The following is an 18,188-nucleotide window of genomic DNA, read 5'->3' on the forward strand; positions in this document are numbered from 1 at the left end:
TTTTAACTCCCCCACACACAAAAAATAATATACCCCCCGCCTTATTAACCACCCCACACAAAATTATAATACACTCAACCCCTTCCCCCGCAGCCCCCTCACCTGTTCATGTCTTTGCAGGGAGGAGGCTGTGAGCAGGATCGATCCCTGGTTTATCTGTGAGTGATTAGTGAGGTCTGCAGCAGTTATTTCGGACAAACCACAGAATCAACTGATTTTCGTTGATTTTCCAAATCTGAATGACCATGTCTATTAGATATGAATTCACTGTTATTTGCCTATCAGTGGCTTGAAGCATGCTAAGTTGTCCCTGTCCGTTATTACATAAAGTATTTGAAGGTCAGTCACACAGATAGGCAAATATATTTCCGTTTTTTTAACCACTTGAGTCCATGAGCGGTTTTCTCCCTCAATCCCCTGTGGCATTGGCTTACACTGCCACACCCCTTAAAGGAACACTTTCATTAAGTATTTAAAATAGCCATACAAGAAAAATAAGGAGTCCCCTCCGGTGTTCAGTGGTTTCTTTCTCTGACTTCCATTTCCCTACTAAGTCTTGTAATCATGTGGGTGTCAGAGGTAGGACTGAGCTGAACATACCTGGGTTTGGTTCCTGAGATAATCACTGAATTGTGCCAAAGTTTGAATGTTTTGTAAAGTGCTGTGCAAACTGTTGGCACTATATTTATTAAAAGTTTTTCATTGAAGATATCCCTGTACTTTTCTCCATTCAGCTTTCCCTCAACCCTGACCGGTCTCCCAGTCGCTGCTGCTGAAAAACACCCCTGCAGCATGATGCTGCCACCACCATGCTTCACTGTTGGGATGGTATTTGGCAGGTGATGAGCGGTGCCTGGTTTCCTCCAGATAATTGAAAACAGTTTAATCTTGGTTTCATCAGACCGGAGAATCCTGTTCCTCACGGTATGAGAGTTCTTCAGATGCTTTTTTGGAAACTCCAAGTGGGCTTTCATGTGAGGAGAGGCTTCCATCTAGCCACTCTGCCATAAAGACCAAATCAGTGGAGGGCTGCAGTGATAGTTGTCCTTCTGGAACTTTGTCCCATCTCCACACAGGATCTCTGGAGCTCAGTCAGAGTGAGCATCGTGTTGTTGGTCACCTCTCTTACTAAGGTCCTTCTCCCCCGATTGCTCAGTTTGGCCTAGCGACCAGCTCTTGGAAACTTCTTCCATTTGAGAATCATGTAGGCCACTGTGCTCTTGGGATCTTTCAGTGCACCAGAAATATTTTTGTAGCCTTCCCAAGATCTGTGCCTTGCAATAATCCTGTCTCTGTGCTCTGCAGGCAGTTCCTCATAGGAAACTCATGGCTTTTGCACTGATACAGTATGCATTGTCAGCTGTGAGGCCTTCTATAGAGAGGTGGGTGCCTTTCCAAATCATGTCCAATCAATTTAATTTACCACAGGTGGACTTTCATCAAGGTGTAGAATCATCTACAATGATGAAGAAAAAGGGAGGCACCTGAGCTAAATTTCAAGCAGGGACAAAACTAGGGTAGACTGTCCACTCTGGCACTGCCTGGGGCCTCTTCTCTTATCACGGGCGGAACTAACAGGGTCGCATCTACTGGACTCTGCCATTCTGTCACGTCCTGCCGTCAAGGCTGCAGCAAAGACAGGAGAGAGCCCACTCCCCTCATGCGGCAGCCCCTGCAGCAGCCAGCGGCAGCACATGAATTGAAGGGTGGCTGGCATGAAGGGATGCAGGCCCTTTCCCCCCCCCGGGGGCAGGGAGCTTGTGGATACTACCCCCCAGGCACAGAAAGTTTGTGGATGCTCCCCCCCAGGCTCAGGGAGTTTGTGGATGCTTACCTCAATACCCCGCAGGGAGTTGGTGGATATTCCCCCCAGCCCCCCAGGGCAGGAAGTTTGTGGATGCTCGCCCCCAGCCCTTCCCCCGGTGCAGGGAGTTTTTGGATGCTTCCCCCTGGCACAGGGAGTTGTTTGTGGATGCTCCACCCCAATCCCCCTTGGCGTAGGGAGTTTGTGGATGCTCCAAAGGTGAACTCCTGGGATGCAACACTCTGACCTGACCTGAAGAAGAGCTCTGCAGCAAAAGATAACTTCTGTTTTAGAGCAGTGATCTATTGAGGCAGGGATAGGCTCTCTGAGCCTCAGAGCTGACAGGAGCTGATCGTTTCAGCTTCTAGCCCTGATCACTGAACCCTGGCTGTCACTGACAGAAAGTGATGGGAAATCCCAAATTAGTTGTCCCTGTTTCTACAGTTGAAAGGAAATCTTAAAATGGGGATACCTGTTCTGGTGACAAGTGTTTAGGTGGAGATTTTCCCTCACTTTGGAGGGTTTTCCTCTTACTATAGTGTCTCCGGGCAGAAAGTAACAAGACTGAAAATTTAGATGAAAGAACACAATATTTTATTCACCTGGCGTTAACCTGTACTTTCTATCGTTAATTATAATTTATGTATGCAATGTTATCAGAAGCTCTTTATTGTCAACTGTTCTGTTCCAAAGCATGCAGAACACACCCTATACATAAATATTTACCTGCGGGGGTTTAATTAAGTTAAAATAGAGCACTACTGATGTACGCAGGTAAATTACCCATGTATATGCAGAATAAATGAGTCACATCTATCATTAAGAGGCATACAGTACACAGATCTCATTGTGTCCTTTTGTGCTTCATGCTCCAAATGTAAAAGCCCAATGAGGGGGAAGTACAGAAGATACTTGTCTTAGGTGCAGCTAAGTTTGAGATTCCCAAAGTTGCACGTTTTCTATTATGAAATGCCTGAGTCAAGCTTATGTTTATCACTTTTCCATACGTGCAACCATGGGATTGTACAACCTTTTAATACCCATCAAACCATGTCAATATACCTAAATAATTAAGTATACACACAACAGAGGTTGTGGAAACACTTTAGGCCATGGCCCCTCTATGGGAATAAAATACATTTTAACCATGACTTTAACCATTATTACCAAACAGAGCCACTGTTAACAGACCAAAATGATTAGTCTTCAAGACTTAAGCATCAATAACTTACACCAACCAATTAGAGTTTACCGACCATAATGTTGAGTACTGTTCTTTCTTCTTCTTATTATTATTATATAAATATTTTTCTCCACATGTACATTCAAACCAAGAGTTAATTGTATTTTAAGATGGCAGGTCACTATAAAAAATATAGCTCTAAATGTGTCCGCTCTTCATGTATTGATGCCAGGGGTGTCCCGAGGCCGGGTGTCACCCGGAGCGGATACTGGGGGACACCCACGCCGTGACATCATCGCTCATGCGCGTGACGTCCCCACGCGGGTGCGCGATTAACTTGTTGATACCTGCCGGTGGCCAGGAGGCTTTTTCAGGTAAATAACGTGCTTAAAATAAATTAAATGCACATATAATCTTATAGCAAGATTTTGCTGTTGAAATTAATGGCCTTAGGACAGGGTCTCTTTAAGGAAAAGGGACATAGAGGACAACTGGTTCACAAGAGGTATAAAATAGCCCATCTATGTCAAACTAAAACAACTATCTCTAAACAGGGGTGTCAGCCTTCAACCCAGATAGCAAAGATAACTTGCCACAAACTTGTGATAGGGTTAAATTGTAATTTTTGTTAACTTGCTGCACACATTCCTGGCAGGTTGTAGACTTGCAGAACACTTGCAGCACAAGTTCTAGTTGACACTCTTTGAATTTGTAGCAAATTTGCTTGGCAAGTCTACAGCAAGTGTGCTGCAGTTCTTAGCAAGAGCTCTGCAAGTGTACAGCACTTTTGCAAAGCACGACGATCTGGAGACTTGCAATGCAGGCTTGCTGTAATTGTGCGACAAAATTGTGAAGTTTGGCAAGTTCAGCTATAGTTTAGCAAGTCATTTTCAAACTTGCAGCTCAATGGCTTGCTATCTGGGAACACCAGCTATTACCCAAATATAATGAAGTTTTAAATCTTTACCCTGGTGATTTGACAACATTTAGGTAATTCAATTGATTAACATTGTCCCAGAGGTCATGGCATCGTGGGATTTTATGTTGTTAGAACAAAGGGGTCCCTAGCTTTTTTGGTTCCCTGCCCAGCTCTTTGAAATGTGATGTCACTGGTTGCCAGGTGCTTAGTGAGACATTGGCACAAGCACCTCAGGTTGCTAAGAGCTGGGCAGAGATACGGGTATGGCTCTTCTTCCCGCTAGCTCTTAGCAATCTGGGACACTCTGGCCGAAAAAGGGGGTGGCAGACACACTGTAAACATTGTGCAGTGCCTGCCCCCCCTCCCAACCAATGACCAAAAGAGATGGCTGCCTCATTATGGGGACAGCCCTGGAAATGCCTTGGACGCCTGTAGATCACTTTCCGGTCATTCACAATAACTTGATATATATAAGAATAAAGAAAAAATCTATGTTGTGATCATTTTTTGTTTCACTATTGACTTCTTATAGCCAGTTTAATTGATATTTGACAATGGGTGGTATAATAATTAAACAAAATCCAGATATCCCCATTGTTTCCCAAAGTAAATAAAATATAAATACATATTTAACCACTTTAACAGAAACCAGCACAATTAGAATATACTACTACAAATATCCAGTCACAAAACAGAATATATCAGGCTTTAAGTCTGTATGTTGTGGCTTTTAAAATTACATAGCCGGATGTTAGGAAGTTTGTTCATTCGAGTTGCCTGCCACCTTCTAAAGAAGTAAAGAAAAATGCAACGTGTTTATTTCTTCTTCCTTTATCTCTTTCTTTATCTGTCCATCTGATAACTTCTGACAACGAAAGTGAAAAGGTAATAGCAAATTCAGAAAACTACAGTCACATATAGTTTGCATTGTTCAATGAATTTATCATTATGTGCAAATGAATAACTGCCTGTATTTCCTGTGAGTTTTAATCAATGTCCCTTTTTCCACTGCATAACACTGGTGACAGCTGGCACATGTTAGTGACTGGCACAGCTTTATTGCTGGCAAAATATCACAATTGGCATTTTTGGCTTAAAGGCAAATTGGCATTATGTGATTTAAAGGATGCTGTTGCTTACATGAGGCTTAGCGAGCTGGCAAATAAACACCCAGTGCCCCAGTAAAAGGAAATTATGCAGCCTAATCCATGAGATTTCAGTCTTAAAAAAGGCTTAAGTTAAAAAAAAAACAAAAAACTTTACTGTCAAGGAAGGAAAAATATTTTATTTTAGGTTACAATTCTGATTTAGATGGCTTTATTGGGGTTGGCCAACCTCCAGTCTTAAAACTGGTAGGTAACTAAATATTCCAGCATACCCAACCAACAAATAGCTTTAAAATGCCAATCCTAACAAAAATGCCAGTTTGTTTTTTTTCTTTAAAGCAAATCTATACTAAAGTGGATTAAAGGAGAACTATGAGGTGAGTGCTTTTCACTCACCTCATAGTTCTAGCCGACCTGTGACAATAAGACACAGGTCGGCTCAGTAGATCGCTCACTTCTCGTTCCTGTCACGGCTCTCTGCTGTGGGAGGGGAGGGACTGGATTCCCCCCTCCCCGCTCCGATCCTCTAGCGCTGACTGGCGGAACGGACAGGGGAGGGGGCAGGTACAGCTGGATCTGCCTCTAGGTAGGCAGAGCCAGCTGTCACTCGTGCAACTGGGCGGATCCCGGCATAATTGTTGGGATCCACTTCAGCTGTGGCATCTCAGTATACTGCGAGCTGTAGCTCGCGGTATACTGAGCTCAGGGTGACGGGAGGACGCTATTTAGGAGAACTATGGGGAAAAGCCCTAACCCCATAGTTCTACTTTAAAGTAATAAGTGAACAGGAGTAAAACGCAAAACAAAACCTTTGAGACTTCAGCTTCGAAGTTGCCACTAACACTAACTCGTTATTGCACCTTGCAATCAGTCCTTTAATGTGATGAGCAACCTTACTGACCAATTGTGAGGGAGCAGTAGGCAGAGGGTCATGTGAAGCTTAAAGGAGAACTATGGGGTTAAGGCTTTTCCTCATAGTTCTCCTTAGGGTAAGGGGAGGACACAAACTAGCGTCCTCCCGTCACCCTAGGCTCAGTATACCGCGAGCCGTAGCGCGCGGTATACTAAGACGCCGCAGCTGAAGCGGATTCCGACAATTATGTCTGGATCCGCCCAGCTGCGTGACTGACAGCTGGCTCTGCCTACCTAGAGGCAGATCCAGCTGTACCCGCCCCTCCCCCGTCCGTTCCGCCAGTCAGCGCTGGCGAATCGGGGAGGGGGGAATCCAGCCCCTCCCCTGTCACGGCAGAGAACCGTGACAGGATCGAGAGGTGAGCGAACGCCAGTATGTGTTCGCTCACCTCCCGATCTACTAAGCCGATCTGTGACAGTCTCATTGTCACAGGTCGGCTAGAACTATGAGTTGAGTGAAAAGCACTCACCTCATAGTTCTCCTTTAAAATGACACTAAACTCAGCAGTTGAACCTTAAAAATACATTCAAGTACCCTAACTATTAACAAAAAGGTATCTTATTTGTGTTTCACTCAGCTATAGATCTTCAAATCATCTCTGAATTCATGCTGACACTGTCCTTCCTTCTGAAGGGTGACTACTTTTGTTCCCCATGGTCCCTGTGTGTTGTAATGTAGCCACCTCTCCAAGCTCGCTCCCATGTTGGACTACAATCTCAATACAAATTAGTAAACTAAATGTGAGATTGTAGTCCATCACAGGAGTGAGCTTGGAGTGATTTCAATTTTACAACACACACAGGGACCATGGGGAACAAAATTAGCCAGATTCCAGAAGGAAGGACAGTGTCAGCACCAATTTAGAGATGATTTGAGAATCCACAGCTGAGTGATACACAAATAAGATACATTTCTGTTAATAGTTAAGGTACTTGAATGCATTTTTAAGATTTAACTCCTGAGTTTAGTGTCACTTTAAGGGAAACCAGTATTGAGAGAATTACAGAGACTCCTATTGCTGACCTCCTTGTAAAAAATGCTAGTTGCCTGACCAGCATTTTAAAAAACACAAACCAAAAATGTTGGAACCACTGATCTGCATACCTGTTGTGAGACTAGTGAAGGCACCAAATCAGCATGGCAGCCAGGGAACCTTTTTTTGTTTTTTTCAGGTGGAGAGGTGAGCAACTGTAGCCTGCATAATTCCTCATTACACACTTCCTTTAAAGCCCAACTGCTGGCTAAAGTTTAATTTTTTTTAAATGTCCCCCAGGTGTCCCCCAGCTGATGCTGCAATACTCACCTTTAATCTGGGGTTGTCCCCCACAAGTCCCTGTTCTTCGCCACATGATGACCTCAGTGTTTCAAGTTGAATGATGCCGTATGTCACTATACCCAGAAATCTGAGCATATTGAGTGCAGGGCATCATGGATCCACCCCACCAGGGAGTGACTTTAATTTGACCTTTATTTACAATGCACTGGTGCAGAGAGCAGTGCTGACATTATCATGTCAGTGCCACTCTCTGCATTAGTATAGACCACCCAGTCTGGAAAATAGGCAATATTATTATAAATAATGGCTTGAAGACTTGAGGGACAGTATTAAACAGCATAATACTACAAGTGGGGGCCGCAATGGCAATTGTTTCGAGGGGAGAACAGAGCCCAAAGTTAGGCTTAAACAGAGGACATTTGTATGGCATAATGGTTATGCTGTGATGAAATGGTTTAGTTTGTCTTATTGTAATGGGAAACTGTCTCCATGTAAAGCAATGTCTGCTTTGATGTGTAAAAAGGAAATGCTATGAAAAATAGCAAAGAGTGCCCAATGTGTAAGGTATAGTAAACAACAGGTGCATGTTTGGACTTACCAAAAAGGTCCTTTTTTAAATTTGGAGGTGCAATTCTGAACCTAGAAAAATACAATTGCAATAAAAAACTGTTAAAAAAAAAAAAAGTATGGCAGGTAAAAATACTATAAAGTATATAGGTAGTAAATGACTGGTACACGACCAAATGCCCTGAATGTCTCTTATATGTCCTGCATTTCTGATCCATGGTATTTCACATCCTATTCTGGACAAGTGCCGTAAGGTAAAAGCTACTTTTGAATTTTTTCGCTGCGGTATGCTGTGGTAGCACGCATTGTCCCAACCCGCCATTACATGCGTTCATTTTGAATGGCACCCTAGCCCACCGAAATGCACAATAACCCACTAACACACGTTGTGAGGAGCTGCGTTGGAAAAAATGCTGCATGTACTCTTTCTGTCTGTTCTTGTGCGTCGCAGCCCATTCAAGATAAATGGGCTGCCTTAATGCAAAGCATATTAATGCATGAAGCAATGTGTGTTACTGTGCGTGCAGTAGAGCAACACACAAGAACCACAAGGCAAAAATAGGCCATCAAATTAGAAACCTAAATACCTAAATGATACCTAAAAACCTAAATGATGTAGTATCATGTACTACACTTGGTGTCACTTCAAGAGGCATTATCAAGTGTTTATGCTAACATCAATTCAACATAGTTTTTGAGAAGAAAAAATAGATTCTAAAAAAAATAGCAGTTGGGTTGCAGCACACAGAAGTGTTAATCCCCTGCCCATAAAACAATGTTATATTTATTTTACTTTTTTTTTAATTGCTTTGCTATATTTACAGATGGCAGATGTAAACCTGGAACTACCCAACTGCTTTCTTCCTGTAGAGTAGGAGGCAGTATGTTCTATAGTAACCAAGACAACATGTTTCGGGGGCGGGTTCCCCTTTCTTAAGCTTGCAGGAACCTGTACAGGAAGTGGACTAGTACAACACGCAAGAATGACAACTTTTAAATGGGCCCCTTAAATGTGTGCAATTGTGCAACACAAAAGAACAACAAGTCCTCTGTGTTAGACACGTACCAAGTGTCCCTTGTGCTTCCTTCTCCCTGTTTGTGTTTAAGTTCTGTTGCTTCCTTGTACTGATGTATTAAAGCTGCAAGCTAATCTGGCAATTAAGGAAGAGCTCTAAGGACATTAAGGCTGGATTCTGCTATTAAGGACACTTATAGCACAGATCTGACAGGTCCTTTTGTTACTAACATAATAGCAGCAAGATATATGTATGCCATTGCCATATTATATAGATGTTTTGAGAGTTAAAGCTAAAAACAGACTAAAGCAGAAGTTGTGGTAGTTAAAACTGGAGTCATCTAACAGTCACTCTGTTAACTGAGATTCACTTCCCATTTCAAATATCAAACTATTAAGGTTCTTAGATCTTGAACACTGAGACCATGCTATTATGCCTTCTATTTGAGCAAGGATGTCCATAAGGAAAATGGGATGCAAGTATTATTGTTTATATTAAAGGAGAAATCCAGGAAAACACAAAAATAAGTAAATTAGTAAAGAGAAAAGCTGTGGATTTTAAGGAGCAGAGTAGCCAATATAACTATGCAAAATGACCCAAAATCCTTCCACATTCACTCAGCTTCTCTAACATTTATTGCTTGTGTTGCTGCAATGAGCAAAAAGTTAAAAATTGACCGTTTTTCAGGTCTGCTGTCTCAGTGATGTCATACTGGGCTGCCCCCTGTGTGACATCATTGCCCTTTCCGTACTATACTTCATTATTAGGATAACACCAAATAGGAGAGAATATTTAGTTACTGATGTGACAGAGGTTTGGGATTCTCATACCAGAAGTCCTAAAATCAGGTCATCCCTTTTAATGAAGCAGCCCGAGGCTGTTGCCTTAGACGGCATCTTGTTGGGTGATGTGGGGGGTAGCACAATGTTTGCAGTGTGCCTGCCAACCCCTTTTCTGGCCAGAGTGTCCCAGTTTGCTAAGAGCCAGGGCCATACATATCTCCGTGCTCAGCTCTTAGCAACCTGGGACACTCTGGCTGATGTCATTGGTTGCCAGGATCTGTATGGGACACAGACCCAGGCTGGAAGGGCGGTGTCACTCAACCACCACCACCACTCCCCCCGCCTGAATTAGGCAGCAAAAAGGCTAGGGGTGACACTGATCATAAAGTACCTTAAATTATATGTGTAGCATAGAAAACAAAAATAATAATTCAGATTATAACAAGAAATAAAACATATATGTCCCCTAATTGTCAGAATTTACAATTTAATAAGGGTCATCTGAGTGAGAAGTTGGGTCTATGACACATAGAGAGTGTCAGGCCAAAAGACTCTATTACACTGCATGCTCCCAGCTTCTGGTGTTAATAAACATGGATAATACTAGACTTCGGTGTTTGCAAAAATCATATGGCTAATGCCTAGTGTCAGAAAAGGTGTATTCCCAAAGTCAGATACTTGGACATATGTAAGGTCAGCTTCTTGTTTAAGTAAAATACCAAATCCGGTGTCAGCCAGTAATCCTCTTCAAAAAGAGAAAGGGATCCTGGGCAAAGCCATCTTTGCATTTCTTGTCCTTAACAGTATGCCTGACCCAATGGGGTTTTAAACCATTGTTTGATAAGCAAGGCATTCACTTAAACTTCTGCAAGCAATAATGGCTTTTACCCATTCTTTACTTTGATATGTGATATTGATATTTTGATACATTTCCAATAGGGAATTGCCCAATGTCTTATACAGTATACTTCAGTGAAGTCAACCCTGGTGCCAGGAAACACAAGCCTCAGATGATCATAAAAATACACGTATGCTTGTGTTGGAATTTCTTTCAGGACACTATCTGCATGGCATTGGTATGTTCTCCATTAGGAATTAATGGAGTGATTTTGGTGAAATTGGTTTTGCCGCAACATTGCTAATATCACTGTTCACAACTTTTTGCTAAAGCGGAAACTCTTGATTTCACTTATTGAGCTCCTTAGGTGAAATTAGCTTGAAAATGTTTCTTTTTGTGTAGTGGATCTTTATTTGTTATACTGTTGGGGAAAGAAAATAATAACGAGGGGCCATGTTTCACACAATAACAGGTCCAGGATAGCCAAAGGGAGCTTAACTAACTCTCAGGAGCCTATTGCACCCTTGAAAAACACCAAAAAAACACCTTATTTCACCTTCCCCCTTGGCTGCAATTTATTTTGCCAAAATAGTGAAAACGGACTGAAATCTTCCAATTTTCCCTAGTCTCCATGTGTCTGGGTCAGTTTCTTCCAGGCAATCCCAGAAGCCAAAAACATTCTAATTTTGGTTGGTTAATCTGCTTCCTTTCAAACTGCTCATTTTATTTGGAGAATTTTGTTAGGAACATTAGAATGTGAGCTTCTCCAGGGAAGAATGACTAGGGGGAATAGATATTTGTGCCCTGTAAAGGGCTGTGTAATATGTCAGCATTGCATTAATACTGAAAATAAATAAATACTAATTATATAATAGGGGGCAGGGAATTACAAAATATGTCATACATTGGCAAGTACTAAAGACATGAGAATAGCCATAAAACTGTTATAAACCTAAAGCTGGCTATACACATGGAAATCTGATAGAGCGATCATACTTTCTGTTCCATTTTCTGTTAAAATCATACAGGAATGGAAAATGGTGATTTGGATCAACCACAAGGAGATGGGACCAAAATCAAAACGGAAGAAAGTGCTGATCATTACAAAGACATTGCCATATATTTTTTTCTATTTCTGATTTGATCATTTATTAAATTGCATTGAAGCTATTGGCTGGTGGTAGATTGCTTAATTTCCAGGGATTAATGTGAGCATATGTGTGCTTCCTGTTAGTGATTAGTTGAAACTGATTGAAATTTGTGATGTGTATGGCCAGATTTAATGTAGTTAAACGTTTTGGAGAGTTGATGCCAAATACCACAGCTGAACCTCTACTGTCCTCAGTTTCATTACAAACATAAGAGCACTGTACGGTAACAGTACATGTGCTATAAATAATAGCACATACAGTTGACAACATTCCTAAATGAAAACATTGGACAGATTTGGTGGATTACTGACTCATAGTTTGAGAAAAAAAAATACCTTACATGAGATTCCTGCATAACCTGGACAGGTTATGCAGTGCTTTATGCTTCATGATCCACTTGATATATTGTAAATGATATGCTTTATTTAATAACATATTGTACAGGAACTAATGAATAGAAATGAACATCTTCTTCTATGACTATTTCATCATGATCTTCGCGTGGCCACTGCAGTGCCAATACATAGTTTACACATTATTTCTACATGTATCATAAAGACAAGCCTGGCAAACTTGATCACGTTTGGTACTCCTTGCTCTAGAAAAACGAGTCCGGTGTGTGGATAGTTTGACAATGACTCTGTCGGGTGTCTGTTTCTGTGTTTAAAGGACAAAATGTAAGGAAAGCAATCACATGAACTCTTTATGAAACACAGAGGAAATACAGAAGCATGACAACCAGTGGGACTAGTTGAGGCAGATTAAAATAATGTGACTTGGTGTGTCATGTCACTGTTAGTACTATGGAAACAGAATGCTAAACATTCATTTTCCTATGTCATTTTCCTGGATCTCTTTTCCTACCTTATAATGAGGAAAACAGAATTAAAACATCAGTCAGTTGTTCTCATGTTTCATATTATTTTGTAAGAATTTTTAACTTATAAGCAAGAGTTTTTGACGTATCCCTCTTTTCATTTGACATGCAAATTACATGGACAGTGCATAATGGTCAAGTACCCCTTGATAGGATAGACATGTTTTGCCACCATATCTTACAACACAGAATAATAGAAAACTTGGCTGATTCTGGGGTGGGGTCCCTTCTTAGCCTTTGGAAATATCTTCATTAAGAAGGTCAGCCTAAAGGGCGTGAATGTAAATTGTAAACTATCAGTCACTGAATATGCATGTTACTCTGTATACTGTGGAACACAGGAGGTCTTCCTCTGAAGATCTTTCTCACCCTGCCATCTTGGACAACTGTCTGGCCTATCTTCCATTATCAGTTCAATGTTCACTTAATCTGTCTCTGCATATATGTTTTTTTTAGGTTTTTTTTTTAGATAAATAAAATGTTGATCTAAAATGTCTGATACATCCTTAAACATAGTAAAATACAAATTCAACAGTATTTCCTTATGGGGATAAGGGAGTCACTTGTTGGTACACACAATGCAATGTAGCCTCTTATGACATAGTCTCTCAACCTCTCCTTCTCTCTCTTTCAGACACCCCAGGGATATGTTTCCCAGTCTGTGTTCCTCCAGGGAAGAGGACTCACTTCTAGGTCAAATGTGGAAGGCCTAGTTGACGCACAACTACAACAACAGAAAACAAATCTTCTGTCTCTGACTGCCTCCGTTGAACTTCCTCCTTCACTCAGTAACCAGTATCCTTTCACTATATTGGAGATTGGGGTTTCCTCCAATCACAGAACAGGACTTCAGTTTCACACTAGGAAGAAAATGGCAGAAAATGCTATATGCACCCCTTACATTATTGAGGGCCCTGTCACACCATCAAGAGTGCGTTCCAGTGGATTTGGCCTCTGGAACCCAACCCGGCCGGCTTACTTTGTTTTGGGGCGTGGTGGTGCATTGAACTTAATGGCACTGCAGCCAAGCCCCCCCCTGCCTGCAGTGCAATCACCGGCACCCGAATGCATGACACATTAGTGCCTATGTTCCGGTCCAGTGCGATCTGAAAAAAATGCTGCATGCATTATTTTTTGCAGATCGCAATGGACCAGAACGCAGGCACTAATGTGCTACGCGTTTGGGTGCCGGTGATCACACCGCCGCCGGGGGTGTGGCTGCGGTACCATTGAGTCCAATCCCAGATAGCAAGGATAACTTGCCACAAACTTGTGGCATGGTTAAATTGTAATTCTTTCTAACTTGCTGCACACATTCCTTGGCAAGTTGTAGACTTGCAGAACACTTGCACCACAAGTTCTAGGTGACACTTTTTGAATTTGTAGCAAATTTGCTTGGCAAGTCTACAGCAAGAGTCCTGCAGGTCTTAGCAAGAGCTCTGCAAGTGTACAGCACTTTTGCAAACTACGTTGATCTGGAGACTTGCAATGCAGGCTTGCTGCAATTGTGCAACAAAATTGTGAAGTTTGGAAGGTCTAGCAATAGTTTAGCAAGTCATTTTCAAACTTGCAGCTCAATTGCTTGCTATCTGGGATGCACCACCACACCCCCTCCCACCCCAAAACAAAGTGAGCCAGCCGTGTTGCGTTCCGGTGCGTTCAAGAGGCCGAACACACTGTAACGCACTCTTGATGGTGTGACTAGGCCCTGAAACTGCAATGCTGCAAAGGCATTGGCTATGGCCATTTTTATTCCACAGCGTATCAGGTTGCTACATGTTTGTATTAAATATTTTGGATCTGTGTAACATTTAACTCAATACATGGATGCCATAATGTATGTAATCTTTACCAAAAGCTGACTCTGGACAATGCACAGCATGACAATAAATGACTTTCTTTTAGGATGATCTCAAAAAAATGGACACAGACAACTTCAATCTCCCACAATGACTACAGTGTTAAATCTGATACCATTAACTGACTCACGCATTATCAGTACAGAATAAGTAACAACACAATGACCAAATAGCTATAAAAGGGAACTCCGTGGGAGACAATAATCAGTATTGTCTATATACTGCATTCAAGGCTCTAACTAAACCAATGGCCAGTGGAAAACTGATATAAAGGCTTCCAGCGGTGGGGCCCTTAGCTCTAGCAGGAATGCTCACTTTCAAAGTGAGAGTATTTGTAATCCACTGCAATGGACTGAGTGTAGCAGTCTCCTTAAACTATCTCTGCTGGCAGCATCAAATCCCAACAACGACAAGAAGATTGAACTGCATAAGGGTGGCCAGAGGTCTATAACCTCAGAAAGGCAGCCATTCCCAGTCATGCTTTCCTCTGGTCTCCTGCAAAATGGCCACCCCCTCCTCCTGTATGGGGACACTTCCCACCACAGGTGGGTGGGCACAAAAAACACTGGATACTTAAATATTGGTGCTTTAAAATACTCCTAATGCAATAAAAATACAGTATGTATTTCCGGATGATTTTGACCGGGTCTCCATGCTACTGTGATGACCTATGTGGTGGGACGGCGGGCTGCCTGTTTTGTAATGTCTGTCTACTCTCCCTCTTGTTTCGCCTTTTGTATTTCTTTGTTTTCCCCGATATTCTCTTCTATGCACTGTGCTGCTGGAGTTGGCAAATAAAAGTTTGATGCACGTTGTGTAGAGATATATTCAAGTTGGTTGAGGCCCGGGCCTCCGCTCTGTTTTTTGATGGGGTTTGTTCTCCTCATTCCTTTGTGTTTGTGTTTTGTATGAAAATGTGCTCAATAAACACTTATTGCAAAGAAAAAAATACAGTATGTAAGTCTCTAAATTACATAATCCATCATACAACAAAGCTCAAATCCACAAGTGCAGCTATTATCTTAGAGTATGTCTAAACCCTTACCACTTAAACATCTTGCACCTGTTCTTGAAATGTCGAAATATTTAGTGCTTTAGTATCCCTGCATTTCATTTAATAAAATAATTCCTGATAATCCTTTCAGCAAGGTGTATCCACAAGCACTTACATTGCCTAGGTGACAACGCTCACTTGATTCGGCTGCAGTGTTGCCACTCTTTTCTGCATGCTCCTGAGCTGGACTACAAGCAGCTGTATCAATGCAAAGGGTGCTACCACATTCCATCATAGTCAATGTAGTAAAATTGTTACATTCAGCCTCTGCACACGTCCACAGGAAATTCATACAGTGTCCACAGGATGTGCACAGAAAAGTGAGAAACAACATGAAAGTGAGAGGAAGCCTATTTTAACGAAAAATACTTTAATCTTGTTTTTACTTCCAATGCTCTATCAGTATTTTTTTTTGTGAAAGCTTAGTTGCACTTTAAGTATGATTGCTTATTTTCCAGAGTCAGGCAACCATGGACAGGTTGTCTGTATTTTATGGGAACTTGTTGTGCCAGATATTGTTAGTGTACCATTGTGATAGCTTAGGCTGCTTCTCTCACTAGAAACAAGGGAAGGTGAGAGATCTGCTCGAATCATGACTCAAGGACCTGCTGTAGTGTTTGGGAAATGTAAAAATATGGCATACAATTGATGAAAGGATCACTGTCTTAGTTTTATTGGATCGTGAATCACCACCCTAAAATGTACTCCCTTGTAAAATGATAAATCCTATCTTCCCTATCTATTTTTTCTACCTTTTTTTGTGCATTTTTATTATTTACTTACTAGATTAGCATCATAACTAAAACTGATTTCTAGAATATTTTGAGAAAGAAAATCAGCTTTATTGTCTTGAGAAATTAATTCTTGTCTACATAGTTCAAAGCAGAACATAACTAATAATTCTGATGATGCATCCCAGATCTCAGTACCTGGTCAGTGACTCTGACCATTGTCAGTGACATACAATGTCGTGAACTCCTAGCAGGTCATCAGTGAGTCATTTAAGAAGAGTACTCTATAACGTAAAATAAATCCGTAACATATTAAAATATGAGAGATGCGATTAGGTTACATAGTTACATAGTTAGTCAGGTTGAAAAAAAGACACAAGTCCATCGAGTTCAACCTATAGAGATACGGAGAAAAAAAAAAAGAAGAAAAGCCCAAACAGAACACTATGCCCACAATTAACCAATGTTGATCCAGTAAAACTGTCATGCACTTGGAACTTGTTGCATGGTCATTCTATAAAATGAAAAGTACTTCCTCTTATGCTCATCAACAGTAACATCCGACCATCTTGCAAAAATGAAATTATCTATAAATCTTATCTTTTCTCTCTGACTTAATTGAAGTGAACAGTTCTATTAGTAGGTTTGGCTGGGTGGGAAGTCAGAGATTGTACAACGCAATGAGCTGGAGGGCACAGAGTTTGTTCTTTTCCGACTGAAGGACTTGTGAAATTACTCCTAACTCCTACACCATAACTTTGTGCGCACATTCACGTGGCAATGTTTAGTGGTTAGAGGGACCTTTAGAACAAGAAAGGACATGTCTGGGTTTGATCATATCATGGTCTAAATATACAATTTATTTAAAGGGGTCTGTATAATGCAACTGCGGGGTCCTGATTTGTAACCAAAAAAAAAACATATCAGCTGTTCATGCAAATTCAAACCCAAGAATAAAAATGTAATATATTGCACCTTAATTGTTCTTAGATGTGGCTGCTGCATTAATTTTCTTTTTTCAGGCTCCCTTCATGTATTTTATCTGCTGATGCTGACGTATTGTGGCAACACTCACTGCACTATATCTTTGTAAGAGCAGTCTGTCACCCTAGACTGCTCTATAAAATTAGGCTAGAAACATCTCGCCCTTTCATAGGTGGGAGGAGTTCCAGATTACAGAGAGAACTGAGAAGGCTCATACCATTGGCTGAGATTTCAGTTCAATGCACAGGAAGTGACTGGATTTCTGGAAGAGATTGGATTTCTGGCAGGATCACCAGGTATTTTCTGTACTTGCAGAAAAGGTACATGAGAAAAGATGACTTCTAAAGCCACTACATCTAAGTACTGGTAAACTGCATTAAATTAAAATTTTGTTCTTGGGTTTGCATTTACGTTAATCCTTGATTCAGCATAGTCTTTACAAATATAAAGGGTGGTCAACATGCTGGATTTTCTGGTCTTAATGGGCCACATATTACTGATTCAAGCTGGTTAACGCCTTACTAAACCCAAACTTTTTTTGTTTTAGAAATAGCACGAAAGGGTTAGAACCTCTGCTACAAACAGTAGCTTGGAAGGCAACAAAGCAGTCTGTATCATTTTATTATATGGTTGTATAGTTTTGGCTTCCCGTTCGCATATAATACGGGATGTAAGTGAGGGCGTTACCTTTGTGGAAAAAAGTTGTGCACCATGGGCGTTAGAAAACTGTACATTCAAACTGAGACTCTATATATATGACATGTGTTTTAGTAAACAAGAAGGGAAAGTTTTTCAAAAAGTGAAAACGTGTGTTTTTTTGGAACTTCCTTATATGAAGAAAAACAAAACTTTATATGTCTGATTTACGGAAAAGTAAAAGAAAAACAAGCAAGAGAAATTTCACTTCACTACTTGGACGTCTTACTGTAATAGTGCAACATGTATTTCAGGAAAAGACTTGCCACATAATGTAGCAAACATTCACTTTTGTTCCTCTACTAGTAACAGCTCTGTTTATTGGAAAACGTACTGCAATAAAACCTGACACTTTACCTAGCAGACAGGATGATGCAGATTACTAAGTTCAGTATTCACATCCTAGTCACTCCATAGTTATTACAAAAGGTA

This window comes from Nanorana parkeri, unplaced genomic scaffold (assembly GCF_000935625.1).
Source record: "Nanorana parkeri isolate BGI_ZX_2015 unplaced genomic scaffold, ASM93562v1 scaffold123, whole genome shotgun sequence".
NCBI lineage: Eukaryota > Metazoa > Chordata > Amphibia > Anura > Dicroglossidae > Nanorana > Nanorana parkeri.